Source organism: Melozone crissalis, unplaced genomic scaffold (genome assembly GCF_028551555.1).
Source record: "Melozone crissalis strain CALT ecotype California unplaced genomic scaffold, PUWL_Pcris_2 ptg000018l_1, whole genome shotgun sequence".
NCBI classification, from domain to species: Eukaryota; Metazoa; Chordata; class Aves; order Passeriformes; family Passerellidae; genus Melozone; species Melozone crissalis.
In genome coordinates, this window is record NW_026535796.1 from 2695016 (window position 1) to 2705304 (window position 10289).

At 44.0% G+C, this 10289-nt stretch overlaps 1 pseudogene; it reads right to left on the reverse strand.

Moving 5' to 3' along the window:
• Positions 1–1668: 1668 nt before the first annotated feature.
• LOC128937092 (mas-related G-protein coupled receptor member D-like) lies at positions 1669–2511 on the reverse strand (annotated as a pseudogene).
• Positions 2512–10289: the final 7778 nt, after the last annotated feature.

Below are 10289 nucleotides of genomic sequence, written 5' to 3' on the forward strand. Positions count from 1 at the left end.
ATTTGGATTCATGGTTTTCGTTTCTTTCCACTGTGGTAGTCCCAGCCTCTGAATTTGTTGAAAAAACAACATCCAGGCTTCACTGCAGGATCTGTCCCAGTTATACAGTGTCAAAAATTACTGATTTCCTTTTTTATCCCATTCTAAAGCCTCTGGCTGCTCTGGGAGCAGGACAGGTCCCTGTCTCATACCACAGCCCTTCCTAAGGCACGTGCCTGCAATGCTTGGGATGATGTTGGCAGTGCCAAGAGCTCCTGATTCCTCCTGGCACAGACCTGGGCAGCAGCCACATCTCTTGCTCAGGGGGAAGTTGTCCCTCCTTTTCCCACTGCCTTAAATCCAGGGGAAACCAACCTTCCACTGCTTCTGGAAAGGGAAGTGAGAGTGAAAGCCCTGAGTGGTGAGTCAGGCTTTGGAGACACACGTGAGGTTAAACACCTAAGGAGCATTTATTAACAGAGTTCTTAATAGATAACATAAGAGAGAGACTTGGACACCTGAGAGGGGTTTTCTCCCTATCTCTACCACTTCCAGTCCATTAAAAAGACAAAACTTTCCATGGCGCAACCTCTTGTCCAGGGAAGAACAACTCAGCCAGGGAGTGCCTCCCAAGGCAAGTGCAGAAGGACCATTATACGTCCATGTATTTTTTCTACTTCTCAGCACCTTCCTTGTCTCCACTGTCACCCAGGCCACTCCCTACCTGAGCTTCCTTTCAAATGACCAAGACTTCAAAGCAAAAGGTTTTCTGGTTGTCCCTGCCCATGACAAAAGGAGAGATGGAATGAGATGATGTCCACAGTTTCTTCCAACATGTCCTGAGTGACTTTATGAGAAGAATTGTGTCCCCATTCATCTGTTTAGCCCAGAAATAGGTTTTGCACATCTCAGACTGGTTCTTGAGCAAAGAGGGGCAGAGCAGATGCAGCAGTTTGTTTCCAGAAGCTGCGCTCACTCCTCCCCATTCCTGCTCCCAGACCGTGCTGTCTGCAGCACAGACATGCAGCACAGAGCTCTCCTTTGCTTTTAGGTTTTCTCAGCTGGCTGAGACAGAGAAGTTCCCTGGACTGTGGTTTTCCTTTTGCTTGGAACTGTTCAAACCTACTCTGGACTGAAAACCCAGAAGAGCACTGGGAGCTCACACCTGTGGCCCACCGGGGCCTGGGACGCGGCATTTTCCAGCACTGAGGGACTGATAAGGGACTGAGTGAGCCAAACTACACTCCACAACAAGGACTGTCTGAATTTGCCTACTCTTCAGAGCAGCAAGAGATTTTATTGTTTCATATTGTTTTCATTTTTTATGCTTGTGAATACTTTGCTTGTTAGATAAACAGTTTTTTCCACTTTTCTCTCAGGAAATCTTTTCCTGAACCAGCTGGGGGAGGGGCTGCTTGAGTTTTTTTTCAAGAGTGATCCCATTTGAAGGTTTTCTCCCAAATTTACCCTAAACCAGGAAACAACCCAAACCATTCCATGAGAATTCCTGGTGTCACCCACTACAGCCCCAGGCAGGAGTTCCCCTGCTGCACACAGCACCAGCCTGACAGAGCTCAAGGAGCATTTGGACAATGCTCTCAGGCACAGGCTGGGATTGTTGGCATGTCCTGTGCAGGGCCAGGAGCTCAACTCCATGCTCCTTGTGGCTTCCTTCCAACTCTGGATATTTTATGGTTCTATTTTATGCTGAATATCTTTCATGATGATTCCACCTGATGATGACTCCCCTGTGCTGTCCCTATGCCCTGGCTCTGGCACTAAAGCCTCAAAAGCCCTCTGCAAGGCAACACTACCAGAGGGGGTGAATTCCTTTGCACAGCTCCCAGCCAGGCAGTCAGTCAGAGGGAGGGCACTGCTCTGGGCACAGGTGAGCAGGAGAGAGGGGCTGGGGGCAAAGACAGAGAAGTCAAACGCCCTCAGCAAGAGCCAGTGCCCAAAATCAGCAGTGAAGAAGGGGAAGGAGATGACAGGAGCAGCAGGAGCAGGGCACAGAGCTTCCCTGGGAGCTGTTTCCATGAGCAGCACAGGAGCCTGGCCAGCAGGGCCAGAGCAGAACAGGGCAGGCTGAGCACTGAGAAGGGGCAGCTCAGCACCAAGGCCATGGGCACCAAAGGGCAGCAATGGAGGGTGGCAGTGAGCAGCAAGGAGAGCAGCCAGAGCAGGGCACACAGGAGCACCGGGAAGCACTGGGAGCCGTGGCAGGGCCAGCAGGACACGGGAGGACAAACAGAGCTGTGACAGCACTGAGGGCTGTCAGAGAGGAGACAGCAGCAGTGAAAGCCAAGAGGATGGGGACCTTCAGCCCAGCTGGCACAGCCCACGAGCCCAGCTGGTGGCAGAAGCTCTCTGGGACAGAAAATATCCCCAGGCTGATGGTGATGGAGAGCAGGAAGGTGGAGCCAGCCATGGCCAGGCTGAGCACACAGGGGGTGATGGGGTTCCTGTGGATGCAGAAGCTGAGGAGCCAGAGCACAGCCCCATTCCCACCATCCCACACAGGCACAGCAGCAGCAGCAGCAGCAGCGGGACAGGCACTTTGCTCCACTGCCTGTTGTCACACTGGCTCCAGTTGTCGTGGCTCTCCTCATTCCAGCTCCCCTGGGATGCCTTCCCACCGGGCTGGCTCCAGCAGGCAGGGCTGGCTCCCTCCGTGCCAGGGAACAAAGTGCTCATGGTGACACCTCTGCTGCTTCTCCTGCCCTCACACAGCTGCAGGGCTGACAAACAGACACACACAGCAACGCTGCTGTCCCCCAAACGTGGCTTTTCCCATCTTTTCCCACCCACAGCTTCCATGTGGAGCAGCACAGGGACGGGTGAGGGACAGGACAGATGGCAAGGAGGATGTGGGAGCCTGGTCCTGTGTGCCTGGCACAAAAGCCAGGGAGATACCTCCTTCCTGGCTGTGGACAGGACAGAGCTGGAGCAGGAAAACAACTGGAGAATGAGAGGATTGCCCATGGAGATATCGGAGAGCAAATGGCTTTGGGATCATTTTGTTTGCCCAATATCCCATCATAAAAAAACCCGAAACAATATTAAAAGTAGTAACAATTTTAACTGAATAGTTAAAATTGAAGATATAAAATTGGATACAATATCATTTGATTAAAATAAGGGATAATTTGTTTCCAATAATAGTGCATAAGCAAACGATAACCGCGGGGTACGGAGGGCAGAGTTCTGGGACCCTTGCCACCTCACGTACGAGCTTGCCAAGTGAAAATTACCCTTTATATGCCATGTGTCAATACCATCTCCTCCCATTTTCGGTTCGTCATATCTCTATCTCCGCCTTCATCACCACCTTTATCACGCATGCGCCACCACTCGGTTTGGTGGTCGCACAAGTCTTTGGGGGTCATTTTGGATGAACACCTCTCCTCTTCCTCTTTGTCCTTTAATTCACCTTTGGGTTACATATGCTCACCAAGCCAATACAATGTAAGCCAAGACTAACGTATCACTGCATCTACATATCAAGACAATAAATCCCTTATAATTAGCATTTTCTGGGACCTAACCAGGTTTTTGCTCATTTTTAGCAACTGTATCTTCAGCTTCTTTCCTGTGGTCCTTGAGGACATCTGCTGGGAAGGGGGTGGGTGGAGCCCCTCTGCTCCCTCTCTTTTTTGGCATTACAACTTTTAACTATTAACTATTTTTTTATTCTCAAATATTAATTAGTGTATCAATATTGATAACTGTTTCAATTTTTATCAGCATTAATCATACCTATTTATCACAAATCCCCCATTTCTCTTCTTGATAATTATGATTCGTGCTTTATTGAAAAAGCTGTGCCCTGATATTTTTATAGCTTTCAGAATTTTGGTTTTCTCATTGTCTCTTTCCTGCTTCAAACTTTTCCAGCGTTTCTATTACTGCTTCTAGTCTTTCACACTCTCTTTCAAGTTTAGTTAGCATTTCCTGGTCTATTTCAATCTTTTTAAGTCCTTGTTCTTTAACAGGGGTCGATTTAGCTTTTAATACCATTATAGATCTCGGTTTTCCTTTTTCTGCTGATTCTGAATCTAGAGACATTGTTGCAATCTGCATCCCCTGAATCACTGAGTGAATTAGCCTAATAGAACACAAAATCATACACGGCAGAAACAGAAGTCTCAGAATTGAGCATAACAACATGAACTCTAACTTTTTCCTCCAAACACCTCCAAAGTGGTTACCCTACCAATCTGCTTTCAAGATTGAATTCTATTTTTGTACTGGCACATGAGCTACTCTTTTAATTTCCTCTGCAAGTTCTGTGATAGCTTCCTCATAATCATCAATTTCTACATAGCACTTAAATTCGTTAAATCTTCTACAAACTCCTCCTCTTCTGCTAACAGATGGTCTAGGGCGATCCTGTTTTGGTACACAAATGCCCGTATTTGTGTATATTGCCTGGCCAACATTTTTAAAGCACCGGAGGTATGATTTAACACTACCTCCACTACTGCTTGGAGCCTTGTTAAACTATTCAACAGGTAAATTGGGGTCCTGTATATCCATGACTCATCTTGAGCCTATGTTGCTGGATCATAATTTGCTATAATTTGTTCTGCAGGCCATTCGTCCTCCCCCCATTTTTGATTCCCTCCTGCTGTTGGAAAATTTAAATTCAAATCTCCTTTATTCCACTGCAGGGTTTCCTACAGTGGAGTTCTTAACACATTGCTCCTAGACTTTGGTAGAACAAAGAAGGAGGGTTGTATTGTTCCCAAGGTACAGGTTCCTCCCCATTTTTGAGGTAACTCACTGTGTACTCATTGCCCACAAATCCAATATATCCCATCTGAGGCTTTCCATTTCTTATCAGTTTTCTCCAGTTGTTCCCAATAAGACCTCAGGCTGTCGATGGATTGGTAGGGGTTAGCTCCAGGACTTTTGTACCAGCATAAATTAATCTGTTCATCCCATTCACAATTTATTTCTTTTATTGGTCCCCAATATCCAACAGGGTTTCAGGTCACCAAATTTTTGAACGATTATCCATATTAACCACCAATGTGGATTTACAAGGAGTATGCCCTGCTACTTTATTAAATTCCCTTCCTTCTCGAGTTATACAAATAATTCCAATTACTTGATGGCTTAAAATCCGTCCTTCAGGTCTCTTCAATGTTCCAGAAATTTGGGTGCAGTTCCACTTTAAAAATTGCTGTGGAGCTAAGCTCTCACCTTTCCACGGCCATCTTTTAGCCATTTTTAGATCTCCACAAATCCCACATTTGGATAATTCCAATTCTGTAGCAATCCTTTGCATCAATCCCACAAACAGATTCTTATTCGAGGCTGGCAAATCCCAATCTTTGTAGGACTGTTTTAGCTGTTTATATAATTCAGCCAATTCTGTTGACGCTTTTCTCCTGTTCTTTCCTCTATTCTCCTTTGTTTCTTTTTCTTCCTTTATTTTCTCTTTCAATTTTTCTCTTAGTGCCTGGCCTCCTATTCCTATACTTGGATCATCTCCATTATCATTTCTTTCAAAACAAAAAAACCTTTCATATTGAGGGCTAATCTGATTACCATGGGGATAAGGAGATCGTCCATTATATCCCAAATTTTTCTCTACCCAATACATCTTTCCTTCTTTAACACAAACATCTATAAAACTGCTGTGATTGTAGCAGGCAGAACTAACATACGGGTGTGTCACAAACACAGATTCCATCTTGTCTTTAATCCACACAGGGTGGGTGCAATAGTCACAAATGTTGAAATTGCTGGGACTTGGTTTTTGCCTTGTTTGCTTTTTCATTGCTGAAACTCTGTTCAGTGTGGCCTTCTGGCTTTGGCCAACCGCCAAGGGTACCAGAATGATCGCAGTGAAAATAATCCTCAGGAAATCTACCTTTCTACCTTTCTCAAGGCCCCTTGGGTTGCAACCAAGGGCCGAGATGCCAGTCTTCTCAGTAGCAAAGGTAATACCCTGGGATCTAGTCACCGGTGCTTTTGGTTTCCTTGGCACCCATAGCCCCACAGAGTTTCCTTGTCCCTTTTTAGATCCTCTTTCTCCATTCTGGCTAGTTAAGAATGAATAATTAAAATGAAAAGAACAGGGAAAAGGTTAGGCTGGAACACCATAAATTTATATTCTCCAAAATTTCAGGGATATGCCAACTACACTAAGATTTTACTAATTATTTTCTGCTTACAGGGCGGGGAGTTCATTAAGTTGCCGCCTCCCATAGGCACACTCGCGGCACCAATGTGCCCCTGGAATGCACCTATGATGTGGTATATAGACTTCTCCACAACAACTATCAATTATGAGACACTGGTCTATAATGTTGTGAATTGCTCGTTCTCTTATTTGTGCTATAGCCAATAGAGCAAGTATCAATTGATCTAAGTTCTCTATTAATCTAATTGCTGCTAGAAGGGTCCCGTCTCCCAGTCTCAAAGGTATCCCAAAAAATCACTAGCAATGCATTCTATAATTAGCTGGCTAAATACATAGCCATAGCAAAGCAAGCAAATCACTTGTCTTTCCTTTTCTTCCCTCCTAATTACTCTCCACCATGAGTTAAAACAAAGTGTGCAAACGATACATATCCAGGGATGATACCTTAAGCCATGTTTACCACACTCCCAACGTTTTACTTGTCTTTGGACCCCTTGAACAGCAGGTGTTATCAATCTCAGTTGTTGGGATTGCAGTTCTGTAACCAATTCCAATAGTGTTGCTGGTGGGTGACCCTGGAGGAAATCTTCCATCTTTTTAGGTTGTTCCCACTGATTCAGAAAGTCTTTTATTCTTTTTCCACCCGCGTTCTTCTGCCTCTGAGCTCAAGGGAATTGCGGTCGGCAGCATCCAGGATGCCTAGTTCATTCTCAATAAATTAGGGTTAATATAAATAACTTAAATTCTACCATATTATCACATTCTTGAAATTGCATGTTCTAACAATATTTTAGCTACCGTTTGAGCTGTAGCCCGAGCTGCTGGAAATGCTTCAATTCACTGAGTTAATTGACCTATTATAACTAACAAATATTTCTACCGACCTACTTTAAGTAATTCTATAAAATCAACTTGGATCTTTTCAAATAGCCTGTAGGCTGTTTTGCATCCTCCAGAGGGAGGGCTCCTCAACACTTTCTTATTTACCTTTTGACAGGTAAGACAATCCTGGGTAATTTGCTTCCTAATTTCAAATGTCTTTATACACCCATAAAATTTTAAAAAGTGATCACAAAAGGCTCTTGCTCTCCAGTGTGTCCGTCTATGCAAGTTATCTAAGATCTAATGTGCCACTGATTTTTGGCATCATAATCCTGCCATCAGGAAAAACTCACTTTCTCTCTTTAAATGTTGCTCCTAATTTCCTTATAGCTGCCAGTTCTGCTAGCGGAAGGAAAAATGTCTCCTACTGAATTTCTAGTTTTTGTAAGGTCATGATTTCAGGATCTCTTTTTCTTAAGGTCGCTCTTTTTGCTTCTTCATCAGCTAAATTATTTCTCTGACTCCCTCTCTGGTGTTCTTTTATATGAACTACTACTATTTTTCTTTGAGCCTTTTAAAGCTTTAAGCATCTGAATTATCAATTCCCCGTGTACTAACCCTTTCTCTTGAGTGTTTATAAGTCTCCTTTCTTTCCAAATTTTTCTAAAAGTATGTACTACACTAAAAGCATATTTGGAGTTTGTATAAATAGTCCCTTCATACCCTTTTAGTATTAATAATGCACAGAGTAATGCATAAAATTCACAGGCTTGTGCTGACTAGGAGGGACTAAACTTTTTCCTTTACCCTAAACTTTTTCCCACTTCACCTGAATGCCAACCCATGTCATTAATTTCTAGATTATCTTCTTCAGTTAAAGAATAAATTTTCAGTTTTCCTTCACAGGGTTTTATCTGTAAATTTAAGGCTATTATTAGATCTCTGCCTAACAAATTATTCTCGGCCTCTGGTATCAACAATAAATCATTTACTCTAAATTTGTCATCTGTTTCAATTTGTACTCTTTTTATTACAGGAACAGGGAAAGCCTCTCCTGTAATTCCGATTACTGAAACTCGCTCACTACTTATCTCACATCCCTGGGGGAATTTTGTCACTGTCGACCAAGAAACTCCTGTATTGACTAAAAATACAACTTCTCCTCTCTGAGGACTTACTTTTAGTTTTATTATCAAGGGGTCTTCTGGTTGTATTTCGGTCCTCTTCATTAAACAAAACTCTTGACCTCTCTGATTCTCCTGAGAAGTTTTCTCATCTTGCTGTTTCTTTCTGCAATTTTTTTGCAGGTGCCCCTTTTTATGTCAATAAAAACAGGTGGGTCCCGCACTCTTCAAAGTGGGGCAAGAATTTTTTAAGTGTCTTTTCTTGTGGCGGGAAAAATGCACAGGTCCTGTGTTCCTAAAAATAGATCCTGAGATCCACTGTTTGTTTTTCCCTGCAGATTTTCTGTATTCAGAGCTGCCTGCATTTCTTGAAATGTTGCCACAAAATTTCTGGCATCTGATTTCTGCTTTTTCTCATTTCTCTTTACAAACACCCTTTGTGCTTCTCTCAGTAACTCTCGAAGTCTCCTGTCCTGCCAGTCTTCTATTTTTTCTAGCTTTTTCGTGATGTCACCACAAGATCTGGTCACAAACTGAATTTTTAACAGAACCTGCCCTACTGCAGTATCAGTATCTATACTTGAATATAATTGCAAGTCTCTTTTTAATCTTTTTAACCATTCTGCCAGGTACTCATATTTTTTCTGATGCTCATTCAAAGCTTTTCCTATATTATGTCTTTTAGGCACTGCCCTCCGAATTTCTTGATTTTCTTCCCTTCGGGATGCCCATTCATCCCAAAACCGTATTATCATCCCCAGTGGGCTGTCCTGAGGAATGCTCCCCCGCTGAGAAGCCCCCTCACAGTTCCTAGATACCTCAAACCACTGCAAATTTTTCTTACAATCTGCAGCCCCTGGGTCAAGGAACTTACTTTTTCCCTGACTCATTCTTGGCAGCAACAAACTAAGAAATCCCTGGTGCCAGGAGAGTCTTAGTTTCCCACACTCACCTCGTGGCTCAACTGCCTCACTTACTACACTGTCACACTGCCTTTTCAATCTACCTATTCCACTCCTATATCTCCCTCTTTCTCAATCTATTAGCCCCGTCCTCTCGCCATCTAATCACATACTAAATTGTCTGCTACCTACCCCTCCAAGGAAATTGAACCTATTCATTCACTCTCTTTCTCAGTCTCCCTACTGAGTCAATCCCTCCTGCCCAAAGACCTTCCTACAGGTGGCTGGACCAGGGATCCCCTCCTTCCCCCTGGGTCAAACCCTCCCAGGGTCCCCACTCATTCACTTTTCTTTCACTTCTCTCCTTTTCCGGCCGGCCTCCTCTCGGACGGCGTGAAAATGCGGCACTGGGAGGTCCCACTTGCTTCGGGGGTCCGGGACTGCCCAGCCCCTGTCTCAGATACTCCACACACACTCACACATGCATACAGCCGCCCCCGACCCAGAACCTCGTGATATTCACAGCCTCCTTTTCTCACAAGGGTCTTCGTGCACAAAGCAGTTTTCTATGGGTACTCTCTCACCTATAAACTGGCACTCTGATGGGAGCCTCTTTTGTGCGCTCTTAAAACTAATTTGCTTATGCGTTATTGTAAAAAAGACTCTCTTTTCCCAAGGGAGAGTGGTCTAGCCCTGGGACTACTTAAAAGTCTGGTGGGGAGCTCCTTCCCAGAAACTATTCACCTCCCCGGAGTTGAGAAATTCCTGGGTATCAGCACCAAAATTGTTATGTTTGCCCAATTATCCCATCATAAAAAAAAAGCTAAACAATATTAAAAGTAGTAACAATTTTAATTGAATAGTTTAGAAAATATATAAATAAGGGATATTTTGGTTCAAATAATAGTGCATAAGCAAACGATAACCGCAGGGTACAGAGGGCAGAGTTCTGGGACCCTTGCCACCTCACGTACGAGCTTGCTAAGTAAAATTACCCTTTATATGCCATGTGTCAATACCATCTCCTCCTATTTTCGGTTCATCATATCTCTATCTCTGCCCTCATTACCTCGCTTATCACGCACGCACCACCACTCGGTTTGGTGGTCGCACAAGTCTTTGGGGGTCGTCACTGATGAAGGCTCTGTAGTCTTCTTCGTTGTCCTTTAATTCACCTTTGGGTGGCACATGCGCACCAAGCCAGAACAATGTAAGCCAAGACTAACGTATCACTGCATCTACATATCAAGACAATAAATCCCTTATAATTACCCTTTTCTTGGGACCCAACCAGGTTCTTGGTTATTTTTA